The 13,096-nt window shown below is 43.3% G+C and overlaps 1 protein-coding gene across 13 annotated transcripts in view; it reads left to right on the forward strand.

Annotated features, from left to right (window-relative positions):
• Positions 1 to 11,458: 11,458 nt before the first annotated feature.
• ZMYM5 (zinc finger MYM-type containing 5) overlaps positions 11,459 to 13,096 on the forward strand; it is a 38,023-nt gene continuing 36,385 nt past the window's right edge. For 3 of the 13 annotated variants that reach the window (XM_081046751.1, XM_081046748.1, XM_081046750.1), the window contains exons 1-2: positions 11,459 to 11,630; positions 12,590 to 12,658. The gene's annotated coding sequence lies outside the window, so the exon portion shown is untranslated. Of the gene's footprint in view, positions 11,920 to 12,589; positions 12,659 to 12,939; positions 12,998 to 13,096 lie in introns of all 13 variants that reach the window. The other 10 variants (XM_081046753.1, XM_081046755.1, XM_081046754.1 and 7 more) reach the window with 10 other exon arrangements.

Genomic DNA, 13,096 nt, shown 5'->3' on the forward strand with positions numbered 1-13,096 from the left:
TTATCAGTTTATTACCTCTCAGCTCCAAATTCTCCCTTTTTGCCTACTCTGTGAAATGGGTTTGGATCCTTTAAATGTTTTTCCTTTTCCAGCTGGTGTAATGTTAAGTGTAGTCAGGAGAGAGTCTGAAGAGTACACTGCAGGAAGAGAAGTTTTTGCATCCTCGTCCGGATGTTTTTTCAGCAGGCTCCCACAGTGTTCACAACTTCTGCAGGGCCTGTGTCCTGCAGGTAATGGTGGCCTGAACACCCAGCAGGTGGTAGCTTCTTTTGGAGCCTCTTCCCTCAGGAGGCTTTGTAGTGGAGTGACTTTGGTGAGGCATTCCCCTGTTGACAACTTTCCCCAGCACCCTTAAAAGTGAATCTTAGCAAGTTCCAGAGTGTGGATTTCAGTCAGTTACACTGGCACAACACCAGGAATTCCAGTAACTTCCAGTAGGCAGATTTCCAGAAAGTTCCACTGGGGCAGCAACATAGTGCATGCTCTGCCAGTCTGTGAGTTATGGTCCTGTGCCATCCAACAAGATCTGAATTTGACCTCTAGCTGGGTAAGGGTATGTGTCTTCTTTGGGTACTCCATGTTTGCCCTAAAGGAGTTGCTCCTATCTGTTGCTCCTGTATTTTCTAGAGTTCTTTTCACTTCCCACTAACCAATCCCTTGTTACTCCAATGTTCTGTAGTAAGAAGTAAGTCAAACTAGAAAGTCTAAGGAAACAGTTCCCATAAGAAACGTTCCGACACCAGTTGTCAGGGGATTCCCCAAACCACCTTCAGCTTTCATAATTTGCTGAAGGACTCACAGAACTAACAGAATGTTAATCTATTCACCATTTATTACAGGCAAAGGATACAGCTTAAAATCCGCCAAGGGAATAGATGCATGGGGCACTTTGGGAAGGGTCCAAACACAGATATTCTGGTTGTTCTCTCCACATAGAAACATGAAGAACATAATTTTCCTTGGCCATGATTTGTGCACAGAGTATTGCCCAACAGGAAAGTTCACCAAATTTTGGTAGCCACCGTTTTTATTAGCAATCAATCACATACTTCCCATGTGACTGACTTTTAGTCTCCAGCCCCTTCCAGGGGTCAGGCTAATACCTTAAGTCTACATATCCTCCAGAGGTTGGAGCTGATAATGGCATAGCCAAAGCCCCCATTATAAGCCACACTGTTAATGTTTCTAGTGACCAAAGCCTAAGCTGACAAAGATACTCCCATCAAGTAGTCCTGAAATCAAAGGCAAAATTTCTCCTCACTATATACTTGTTATACAAGATGGGATCAAACAGTATGGTGAATGTTTAAATTAAAAAATCATTACAGTAAAAGACACATTGCCACTAATGCCCCTCAAAATACTCCCCTCACTTTGAACATACTTATCCCGTTGTTCTTGCCACTTTCTGAAGCACTTCTGGAAATCCTCTTTCAGCAGTGTCTTTAGTTGCTCTGTCATGGCTGCTTCCATGTCCTATATCATTTTGACTTTGAGGAAGAGCCAGAAGTTTCATGGTGCCAGATCCAGTGAATAAAGTGGATATGGACACACTGTAATGTTTTTGTTTGACAGAAATTGCCGTATACCAGAAACAATGTGTGACATGGAGTGTTGTCATGATGGAAGATAATTTAGGACACACTTTGAACTTTTTTTTTTAATTGGGCAATATTGGGTAACAGTGTGTTTCTCCAGGGCCCATCAGCTCCAAGTCGTTGTCCTTCAATCTAGTTGTGGAGGGCGCAGCTCCGCTCCAAGTCCAGTCGCCGTTTTCAATCTTTAGTTACAGGGGGCTCAGCACACCATCCTATGCAGGAATTGAACAGGCAACCTTTTTGTTGAGAGCTCGTGCTCTAACCAACTGAGCCATCCAGCCACCTTTCTGGAAGCTCAGCAGCAGCTCGTTGTCTTCAATCTAGTTGTGGAGGGCGCAGCTCGCTGGCCCATGTGGGAATTGAACCTGCAACCTTGTTGTTCAGAGCTTGTGCTCTAACCAGCTGAGTCACCTGTCCATCCCAGGACACACTTTAAAATACACCTTCTCTCAACCATAGTGTCGTGCATCTGGCGGGGCGGCCTGCGGGGTCTCTGCTCCTGCTCCCCACATAAGAACGCAGGACATGGTGAGGCCAAAAAGGAACACCCACGGAGCATAGATAGGGGAGTCAAACCAATATATTCTCGCTGGCGGCTGGGCTGGAGACACAGGAAGCAGGATCTACATCATCTGCAACCCGCCGTCCTAACAGCAGTCCGCGCTTGCCAGCCACCATCTTCTTGCTAGCCCCCATTTTTTCTGCTAGCGTAGCTACGGCAGTTATATTAGTGGCCAAGGGCTCACTGGTTACAGCTGACGGCCAACTAGCCACAGCTGATGGCCATCCAATCACAGTTGATGGCCGTTTACTACCTGAGCCAGCACCTTTCTACGTGAGGCCGAGAGCCTGGAAAATGCTTTCTGGGGTTCTGCCCCACAATAGCTTATACCCAACTGGCTGCACTGAACAAGTTGATACTTGTCACACACTGTTACTAAGGTTTGATGCACCACTTCCCATATTGAAGATCCTGCCTTTTCCATTGGGTGGTACTCAGCAGGGGCATTCACTGGATTGTTTGATCACCATGGAAAGTCTCCATGTCACACATTGCTTCTGGTAGGGAATTTATCAAATAAAAACATTACAGTGTGTCCTAATCCACCTTATTTACTGAATCTGGTTCACCATGCAACTTCTGGGTCTTCCCCAAAGTCAAAACGACCATGAAAGGTAAATGTTTTGAATCGATTCAGGTCATCAAGGCAGCCACGACAGCACAACTAGACACTCATGAAAGAGGACTCCAGAAGTAGTTCAGAAAGAGGCAAGAATGATGGGATAAGTGTGTTCAAAGTGAGGGGGAGTATTTTGAGGGTATTAATGGTAATGTGTCTTTTACTGTAATAAATTTTTTTATTTAAACACTCACTATCTTGTTTGATCATACTCGTATTTATTATCTTAAATTTTCTTTTCTTTTTAAAAAGATTACAAACATGGAGCAGACGGGTGGCTCAGTTGGTTGGAGCATGAGCTCTGGGCAGCGGCACAGCCAGTTGGATTCCCACATGGGCCAGCAAGCTGCGCCCTCCACAACTAGAATAAGTCAATGAGTTGCCACTCAGCTCCCAGGTGGCCAGATGGCTCAGTTGGTTGGAGCGCTGGCTCTCAACCACAAGGTTGCTGATTCGACAACTTGACTCCCGCAAGGGATGGTGGGTTGTGCACCCTGTAACTAAGATTGAACAAGGCACCTTGAGCTGAGATGCCGCTGAGCTCCCAGATGGCTCAGTTGGTTGGAACGCATCCTCTCAACCACAAGGTTGCCAGTTCCACTCTCGCAAGGGATGGTGGGCTGTGCCCCCTCCAACTAACAATGGGGACTGGATCTGGAGCTGAGCTGCACCCGCCACAACTAAGATTCAAAGGACAGCAACTTGACTCGGGAAAGTCCCGGAAGTACACACTGTTCCCTAATAAATTCCTGTTCCCCTTCCCCAATTAAAAAAAAAAGATTATGAACAGTATCTATAGCATGATCACCCTTTGGGTTTTGGGGGTGTTTTTTAAGAATTTTTTTTAAATTTTAATTAGGGAGCAGTGTGTTTTTTCAGGACCCATCAATCATTGTCCTTCAATCCGGTTGTGGAGGGCGCAGCTCAGCTCCAAGTCCAGTCACCATTTTCAATCTTTAGCTGCAGGGGGCGCAGCCCACCGTCCCATGCGGGAATTGAACCTGCAACCTTGTTGTTAAGAGCTTGCATTCTAACCAACTGAGCCATCTGGCCACCCCTTTTATCTCACATTTTCTTTGAGTCAGCAATTCAAAACGAGTCCAACTGGATGGATCTGACTTCCAGGTCCTTTATGAGGTTGCAGTCCACATGTAGGCCATTGCCATGGTCATTTGAAGGCTTGATGGGGGCTGGCAGATATGCTCTGAGGCCCAGTAATGTGACAGTATGAGGCCTCAGTTCTTCACTAGCAGCCCCCAAATTTGCACCCTATCATTTCCACTTTTTTTGATTCATCAGAAGCAAGCACCTAAGTACATGCTCAAGGAGAGGGGGACTAGGCATCACAAATTAAGTGGAAGCGTAGCAAGAATGTGTGAACGTGTGTTAAAACCATCACAGTCAGAAAGAAGGAAAACACATAAGCAAAAACTTAGTAACTAGGAAACAAAAAATGAATACTAAAATATGAATAATTTCAGTGAATGTGAATGGATTTATTATGCTTGCTTATTAAGATAAACACTTAATGACTGAATTTTTTAAGAAGGCATCAATGTGCTACTTGTGTGATACTCCAAATCATAATAATACAGAACGTAAGGAGTTTAAAAAATGAATACTTAACAAATATTAAGCAAAAGAAAGTTAGTGAAGCAATGATATCATATAAAATAGACCTTACTGCAAAATGCACTAATAGGCAAACAAAACAAAACAAAAAACCCAACTTATTGATAAAAGGAGCACCAACCAGAAAAGTCTAAGAGTTCTGATATTTTATGCACCTTATACACAAAATCGATCATTACCATACAGAGAAATTTGAAAATCCACTTATGCCACATTTTCATAAAATCAAGCAGGAAAAAAAATTGTTTAGCTTATGGATGGTTTTAATTTACAATAAATTTAAAAGGTTGAATCTCACTCAATTATTAGAAAACGAATATTCTTTTCAATCAAAGGTGGTGCATTTGCAAAAACTGACCACCAACTAAGTCATAAGGGACTTCTCAACAAATCTGAAAGAATAGATCTTTCACAGACTGCAGTGCATAAAAATAAAATCAATAAATAACAGAATAATACTTTATGAAATTTTGAAATGCAGGCATACATTATAAATTTTAAAATCCACTTCAAAACAATCATGGTCAAAGGAGAAATTATAATGAAAATTATAAAAATTTAGACTAAAACAACAATGGAAGTACTGTAATTTTTAAATGTAGTATGAAGCTAAAGCGGTCCGTGTCAAGAAATGTGAACATTATTACCCTTTCTGGACAAAATGTAAAACAAAATTAATGAATTACATACTGGAAATTGGAAAAAGAACAACATAACAAATCTAAAAAAAGAAAGATGAAAATATAAATATCAAAGTAATAATAATATATTGAATAACAAGCAAATATAGAGGATAAAAGTAACCAAAAACTTAATTTGAAATGATTAATAAAGTAGACCACTGACACCATAGCAAGTACATGTATAGTATAAACAGTAGTCAGAATAATAAATAGGATATAACTCTAACTCAGTTTCTATAAAGAAAACTCCGTGAATAATTTTATGTCAACAAATTTGAAATCTTAGATTAAATGGACTATTGCCAAGAAAAATTAAAATTACCAAAATTAACCCAAGAAGAAATAGGAAATAGGAATATTATTTTAACTATTAAATAAATTAACGTAATAATCAAAATGCTCCAAAAAGTAACAAATCCAAATGTTTTTTAAGAGAAAAATATTTATTTTGAAATTATTTGAAACCTAGATAATTGTATTTAAATAGTACAAAAGTTCCTATACACGCTTTCACTCAGATTCACTGATTGCTAACATTTTGCAACATCTGCTTTGTGACTCCCTTTCACTTTCTATACGCACATTTGTTTTTTTTCCGGAATGATTTGGGTTAGTTGCAAACATAATGCCTCTTTGCCCTTAAATTCTTCATAACGAGAGTATTCTCTTTCATAAATATAGAAGTATGGAATTCTATTGATACAATACTATCATGTAGTATTCAGATTTTATCAATTGTTCTAATATTTTCCATCATGGCAACTCCTCTCCCCCACCCTAATCCAGGATCTGGTCTAGGAACAAGTGTTGCATTTAGTTGCCATGTCTCTTTAGTATCCTTCAGTCTCGGATGGCCCGGATGGCCCCTTGGCCTTTCTGTCTTTTGTAACCCTGACAGTTTTGGAAATCCCAGGACAGTGATTCTGCAGACAGAGCCAGAATTTTTAATGTTACCTGGGTGATTCTGGCCAATAGCGTAATTGCAAACTTGTGAGACCCTGAAGCAGAGGACCAGCTAAGCTATACCTGGATTTCTAACCCACAGAAACTGGGAGATAATAACTGTATTAAAAAGAAAGAAAGAAATGTATTCTTTCACAGTTCTGGAGGACAGAAGTCCAAAACCGGTTTAACTGGTCCAAAAGCAAGGTGTTGGTAGGGTTGTGGTCCCTCTGGAGGCTCTCACAAAAAATCAATTCCTTGCTATTTCCAACTTTGGGTGCCTACCACATACCCTAACGTGTAGCCACATCATTTAAATATTTACACCCATGGTCACATTGTTTTCTTGTTGTCTGTGTGTCAGGTCTGATAAAGATTCTTCTTATAAGGATACATGTAAATGCATTTAGGATCCACGTTGATTATCCCATAATCTTCCTCAAGATCTTTAACTTCATTGTAAATCTTTGCTAAAAAATCTTTGATATTTTTGAGGGACATTATTCAATTTATTACAGCTAGGGAGAGCCATTTAAAGCTGGCTCAAGTGTACTTTGATTTTCACTTTTTATTCAAGTTTTTAAAAAATTATACAGTATTCAGATTGTCAACTTCTTTGAATGTTGGCAGATTGTATCTTTCAAGGCATTGAGACACAAAACAAAGTTTTGGCACCTGAAAGTGAGGTGATGTTGCTATACATGCCAAAAAATGTGGGAGTTGCTTTGCAAATGGGCAGTGTGTAAAGGCTGGAAGATTTTAAAGAGGGAAAATTTCCTGATTATTATATAATATTTTAAGTTACAACTTCTTTCCAACTTCTGCTTTGGGCCTTTCCCATGTATTTCGATATTTTGTGTTATTATGATTTCATTTTCAAGTATTTCTTCCTTTCCTTGATGGTTTCCTTTTACCTCAAGTTTTTTAGTAATCATTTACAAGGTTGTCAAACATGTAGCATTTATTAATTTTGTTATTAATCCTAAATTGTATTGGATTACAGTTGGAGAACATGGTCTGTATGATACTGATTTTTAGGGTTCATTAAAGATTACTTTATGGTTAAATCTGATCTATTATAAATTTTTTATTGTGAAAAGAATGTCTATTTGCTAATTGTGTAATTCTCTCTATATATATGTATATATATATATATATACACATATATATGCATATACATGTATATGTGTAGTAACTTAATTGTTTGTTCAGAACTTTGGCCTCTCAATTTTTAATATCCTTGATCTATGAATTTCTGAGAATGCATATGTTAAAAATCTTCAAATAAAAGTGTTTATCATTTCTTTATTTTGCTTTATAGCTATATTGTAGTGTTATATTTGTTTCTTAAGGCTGCCATAACAAACTTCCAGAAATGTGGTGGCTGAAAACAACGGAATTATATTCTCTCACGTTTTTGGAGGCCAGAATTTTGAAATCAAGTTGTTTGCAGGGCCATGTCCCGTCCAAAACTCTAGAGAATTGTCACTTGCTTCTCCCAATTTCTGGTTTCTCCAGGCATTCCTCGGCATGTGGCTGTATCACTCTAATCTCTGCTTCTGTGTGCACATACACTTTTCCTTTGTGTATTCCCTTCTAGTATTATACGGACACTTGTCACCGTACTTAGGGCCCCCTTTAATCCAAGCTGAAATCATCTCAAGATCCTTAAATATATGTACAAAAACATTTTTTCCAAATAAGATCACTTTCACATGTTCTGGGTGTACATTTTCTGAGGAGGGCAGTCTTCACTCCACTATAAGTGGCACGTATTAGGTGCACATAGTAATGTCACGGTTATACCTTCTTGCTTGGCTGATTATAATATACTCATTACATATACACACATTAACATATGTAAATATATACAGAGATACACATATGTATATATCCTGTGTCATGCCATGGGTAAATTAGGTGGCTAGGGAAGTTGTTGATTAAAAGTTGCATTGTCTGTTGGGAAATTAAAGATGATAAAATCTGCTAAGAATTAGTGTGTGTTTTATTATTATATCACTATGTGCAGGTCGTTTTGAATAATGTCAGTGGTAAAATACTTCTTAAAATTATCTTGTGGCAGTCTATGTACTAAAGAATAACTAAACAGGTACCGTTGAACAGTTAGAATAATCCTGAAACTCCTAGTTAAAATGTTTTACTGCTTATCATTTGATAAACATTGTTTTTTCCATAGAAGTTAATTAGGAAAACTCCCAATACTCTATCACCTTCAGTACACTCAGTTAAACACCTTTATATTGAGAGTAAGTTTCTAACTCTAAATCTTTAGAGATTGCTTCATAGGCAGTTTAGGTCTCCAACCCTGTGGTACTCCATATTACTTCATTTAAACAATAGATTAGAAATAATGATAGCACTGTCATAGTAGAGATGAACAAACAGAATTTGAGTAATCTTATTTTTGTTACTCTATGTGAGTACTAGGGTTTTTCTGTGTTGAATGACAGTTTAACAACAGCAAGGCGATGTTAATTAATCTTGATCTTTTGATAATTAAAGACTTACTGCTAGTGAAAGGCAGAGAAACATTGTGACTAAGAGCACCTTTTCTCTTAGGAGCCAGATTGCCTGCATTTGATCTTAATTCTATCATCAGCTAGCTGTGTGATCATAGGTAAATTACTTAAACTCTTTCAGTCTCAGTTTCATCATCTTGAACATATGGGTAATAGTAAAATGTGGATAACAAAAATACTTGATAGGAGTATTTTTAGTATTTAATGTATTATCATACATGTGACACTTAGAATTGCACCTGACACATACTAGGTGCTTGATAAATTTTATATTTTATTATTAATTCCCAATTTTCTCAGTGGAACATTAAGAAAAAAATTCTTTACAATACTTTATGAATCAAAAAAATCTTTAATGCAAAATTAGCACATTATTGTAATACAAAAAGAAAAGATGTAATGCTTGAAGTCAATATACAAAATGAATAAGCCTTGGAGAAAACGTACTTGGAACCAAAATTTATTCTTGGAAAGTGGCTTAGTATAATATTCTGAAATCATGATCCAATATTATACAGGATATCATAAGCATAGATCAAAACATTTGTAGGAGTGGAGGATTAGAGAGAAAAGAGAATAAGGGAATTAATGATTATCTTAGATAGAACAAAACAAAAGAAGTATTTTAAACAATAAAATAATGAAGAAAACTTATTAGGAGAGAAAGAACAAAGATTGAAAAGCTTAAGATGACTGGTTTTTCAATCTTTCTGCCTTCTAATAATAAGTTGAATACAGTGACTTCCTTTATAAGGTTCTCGGAAATGATGGAAATATTCAGTGTCTGATATATTACCTGCTAAGAGTGATAGAGTTTAAGTAATTTGCCAGCTGGTGAGAAAGTTAAGATTCAAAGGCAGGCAATCTAGCTCCAGAAAGTGTATTTAGTCACAATGCTTCTCTGCCTTTTCACAAATGGTGAGTCCTTAATAATCACAAGATCCAAAATAAATTAACATCGTCTTATTACCAGTTTCACAAATTATTTTTATTTGGTTCTTACAACATCCTGTATTATTCTATCACAAAATAGCAGGTGAGGCTGAGGGAGAGTAAGAGATGGTCAAGGATTTGTAATTAGTGGTGGACCAGACAAGAATTTGAATGCAAGTCTTCTGCCTTGGGAAGTTCAATGTCATTCAGCTTTATCATATTGCCTCTTTAGTTTGCTCTTGTGGTCTGTATAGAAACCATTGTGACTACCTTTACTAAAGAAAAATTTAGAAAAGGAATTTTATATGACATTAAATTTATGAAAGTATGTATCATCACCATGAAGACTTTTCCTTGTTCTAAATTTTCAACATTCTCTGAAATCGTGGCAGCACATAAAGGTAAGAGTTTTCGTTAGCAAAATGGACCTGGTACTCCAGTAATTATCAGGGAAAACAAATGTTATCTATTTTTCCTCTTTGAAGAGTATCACTGTCAGAGAATGGTGAGCAAGACAGTACTTGGGCAAATATATGACATGTGGCTACTGAATCTAACATTTAACTCTGATAGACCTTACTTAAAATTGTCTCTATAGAGCATTATTAACTCAACTTATCTATGGCTTTGCTTAACAGTAAAGGGAAGATTATAACCTACGACAGTTATGAAAATGTTGCCAGTATGTTTGTTCTTCGTTTATTGCTAACCAACAATTGAAGATTGAAAAATTAAAAATCTTGGTGGCATTACGAATGTCCACGAAATACAGCACTATGTAGGAAAGATGATCCAGGACTCTCATCAATCTATGAAGATGCTTTGTCTTACATGATTTGCGTCTGTCACTCAAAGCGGTGCCTTTATCACACCCCAGAAGAAGTAATCAAAGGGTGCTCAGCCTGTTTTGTAAAAAATCATGTTATCTGTATTTCCGGATCTTATGGCCGAACAATGAACTTCTATTAAACCCAACTCCATCACTGTAATACCACTCACAGCCGCTAGAGTGAGAGGCAGGAGGACCCCGGAGTCACTCAGGGACAGCCGTGCGCCCGCGGCCCGTCCACCCGCAGGGGCCCGGCTCCAGGGGCGCCCGCAGCGTCTCCATCTTGCCCGGTGGGGCGGGGAGCGGCGTCTGGGTCGCCAACCCCGTCGCGCCTGTCTCCGGGCGCCGACGCCGACAGCGGGGTTGTCCCTTCGGCCCAACGGCGCAACCCAGCGGGAACTTCCCGGGACACGTCGCCCAGCCCCACGGGCCTGGTTCCGAGTGGGTCCCAAGTTCTCCCCCGCCACCGCGGCCCCGACAAGATGGAGGACGTCGTCTCCTCCCGCAGCCATGACGGGCGGTGGGGCCACTGCTCCCCACCCGGCGAGGCGCGGGTGGACGTGCGTCCGCCCCAGGAACACTCGGGGACGCCTTCGCCCGCCGCCGGCCTTTCACTTGGCCCCGCAGCACCCCCTGCTCTGCGGCCCGCACGGGGCATGAAGGAGTTGCACAGGGAGGACGTTGGGGACATCGAGGCCACTTCCCTCCCCATGCAGGGCCGTTGGGAGCCGCCATAGCGGCCTGGGCATACCCGCCTTAAGGTCTCGGGCTGTCCCGGCCCCGGGGGAGTCCCCCGTCCCCAAGGGACGGAGTCCACAGCCAGTACCCCGGCCACAAAAGTCAGGCCGCCTGACCTGACGGACCGAATGGGGGCGGGGCGGGAGGCGGGGGCGGGGCGGGAGGCGGGGGCGGGGCGGGAGGCGGGGGCAAGGAGGGAGGCGACGAGGCCCAGGGCTCGGTGGGGCGGAGAGGGGTGCCAACCGACTGAAAACGCCGGGGATATGGCCTGCACCTGATGGACAGCCTCCCGGACCACCCCCTCGAGGGGGTCCTGAAGGAAGGCCGACGGAGCCAATGGACGTGCCCCGGGCGCCTCGCCCCGCCCTCCCCGCCAGCCAATGGGGCTGCGGCGGGCGGGGCCTTCCCGGGCTCGGCCGCGCCGCCGCCTTCTCCGCCTCCTCCTGCTCACCAGCGCTAAACCCGGGACTGGACCGAGCGGAGTTGTGCGCGTTGCCGAAGGGGGTGGGCCGGGGGAGGGGAGGTTCGTTCCGCGGAGCCGCAGCCAGAACCGGGTGAGGCTCGTCCCCGCTGTCTTCGCAGTCCGGGTCCGCCGATGGTGGGGGTGGCTGGCGCAGCGCAGCCTCGGGAGGCGGAGGCGGAGGCGGAGGCGGCCGGAGAGGCGGAGATGGGTGAGGGCGGCCTCCGGAGCCTCCCCCCGGCCCGGGACTAACCCCCGCGGCGCGGCCGCCGTCGCCGCTGCGCGTCGGGCCTCGGGGGCTGCTCCGGGCTCCGCTCATGTCACGGGCGCCGGCGCGTGCGGCCCGAGGGCTGCGGGCGTGCGGGCGAGGTCGGGAGGGCCGGGTGAGGACGCGGCGTGGGGCGCCCGGGGCGGGGGGCGCCGGGCGGGGGGGGGTCGCGGGTGTTTCCCTTTCTGTGCAGGGGGGCCGTGGGGGAGGGGCGCGCGGTCGTGGTCGGGCTCCCCCGGCTGCGCCGGAACCCGAGGCCCCGAGGTGTTGGGGGGCGAGGGTCTGCTCTGCCGCGGGCCCCTCCTGCGCCGTCCTCTTCGGATGTTATTGGGGAGAGTCTGTAATGGCGGACGGCGGGGGGCAAGTCTCAGGCGCAGCGCTACTGCTGGGGCGGCTGTGGGAGAGGCAGCCCAGCCGTGACGTGTGCCGCCCCTACCTTGGAAGTGGTGCCCGCGTGACGGGGTGACGCCCGGCGGGCCAGTTTGGGAGGGAATAGCATTCCGTGGCCTGGAGGTGACGTTTGCCTCCCCCCACCTTTCTCAGCAGGCTCGGTGCGGTCCGCCTCCCGTTCTGTAGTCTGGAGAAACAGCCTCTGCTTTGTCTAGTGTTTGCGGTTCCTGTAGATGTTTTAACCTGGTTTCTGCACCGCGGTGGGTGCGGGAGGGCAGAAGAGCTCCGAAACTCCTTGATTACTTGTCCCTTTGCTTCCTCCCTCTGGTGGTTGGGATTCCTGCTGCCTCCGGGTTGGCTGTAAGTAAACCATTTTCCGTCTCCTGTCATTCTAGGACCAGGAATCACCTTTAGGCCAACCTGGTGAAGCTTTGGCAGAAATTAAGGACGCAGACATCGCTTTTGTGAGTAATTTCACCCCGCTTTTCTGTTTACTACGTTGAGTAGGATAGTAGCATGTTCTTCTGTGGGAGTTACTTCCCTCTTACCTTGATGGCCAAGAGCTAGTTTCTTGAGTGGACCCTGTCCCCAGAGCCAAGCCAGGGCAATCACTGGGAAAGCACTGGGAGTGGGTACTTATCTTTACACCATGAGTCTTTTCTAGAGTGCCAAAATAGCTGTTAAAGTTAGTTCCATTTTACATGCTTTGCATTTAACAATTCTTTTCTTCCTTTCCAATGGATAGAATTTTTTCTTTGCTCTTGGGTTCTGAAAAAATCTACTGACTCTTCTGTTGTTTTAAGGTTAATGCAGAGTATTTTTTGCATGTTTCTATCTTATATTTGAGGGAGATTTATGTTTATGTACCCTGACAGCCTTCCAGCTAGCATCGCATCAAGAGA

The sequence above is a fragment of the Rhinolophus hipposideros genome (genome assembly GCF_964194185.1).
Source record: "Rhinolophus hipposideros genome assembly, chromosome: 4".
NCBI lineage: Eukaryota > Metazoa > Chordata > Mammalia > Chiroptera > Rhinolophidae > Rhinolophus > Rhinolophus hipposideros.